General features: G+C 42.8%; 1 protein-coding gene and 1 pseudogene across 1 annotated transcript in view; both read left to right on the top strand.

Annotated features, from left to right (window-relative positions):
* TAB3 (TGF-beta activated kinase 1 (MAP3K7) binding protein 3) overlaps positions 1-718 on the top strand; it is a 48999-nt gene that overhangs the window by 634 nt on the left and 47647 nt on the right. The gene's annotated exons all lie outside the window — the stretch shown is intronic.
* The window catches only part of LOC144216049 (B-cell CLL/lymphoma 7 protein family member C pseudogene), a 5213-nt pseudogene that overhangs the window by 2151 nt on the left and 2344 nt on the right, over positions 1-718 (top strand).

Here is a 718-nt window from a genome sequence, read left to right as displayed (position 1 = left end):
GCCCCGCGCAGTAATGGAGGGTGGTGCTTGCGCGCGCTCGCCTTCCGTCTGCCTGGTGGTGGTTGTAACTGTGCTTAGAGGTCCATGCTCAGTAACGGAGTTGTACAGGTGATAAACCTAGTGTAAGGAGCAAATACGGGTATACATTTTTAGATGGTTTTGTAGTTCTTTGAGCCATTAGTAAAACTGTTTGAAGAAAGGCTGTATAATAATACCAGCTTTGATTTCTACCCAGTTTTTCCACCTCACGTAAACATTCCCACTCTTAGAAAACATCTCTTTCCTAGCATAATAACCTATGCGTGTGGGTGTGAATTAAACACTAGACAGGTTGTTATGAGACCTGTTGTATGATTTTAGCTTTTTAGCAAGTTTTTAAAGTCTCCGCAGCTTTCAGTTATCTTATATAAAACAGGGACATTGTACTGAGATTGGATTCAAAGTTTCTCACCTTTGGCACTATTGACATTTGAGGTCAGGTTATTCTTTGTTGTCTGGGGCCTGTAGGGTGGTGAGCAGTGTCCGTGGCTTGTGCCTCCCAGATGCCAGGAGCAGCTCTCCCCAGTGTGACAACTCCACTTGTCTCCAGACACTTCCATATGTGTCTTTTTGGGCAAAATCCTCCCCAGTGTAGAACTGCTGGATCAGATGATATCTAGAGTTCCTTCCAACTTTATATTTCTCTTGTTTTTATGTCAAAAAATTTTAATTGCAACCT

The sequence above is a fragment of the Crocuta crocuta genome, unplaced genomic scaffold (assembly GCF_008692635.1).
Source record: "Crocuta crocuta isolate KB4526 unplaced genomic scaffold, BGI_CrCroc_1.0 scaffold630, whole genome shotgun sequence".
NCBI lineage: Eukaryota > Metazoa > Chordata > Mammalia > Carnivora > Hyaenidae > Crocuta > Crocuta crocuta.
Note: the sequence above shows the minus strand (reverse complement) of the source record. Positions and strands in the feature narration are given on the sequence as shown.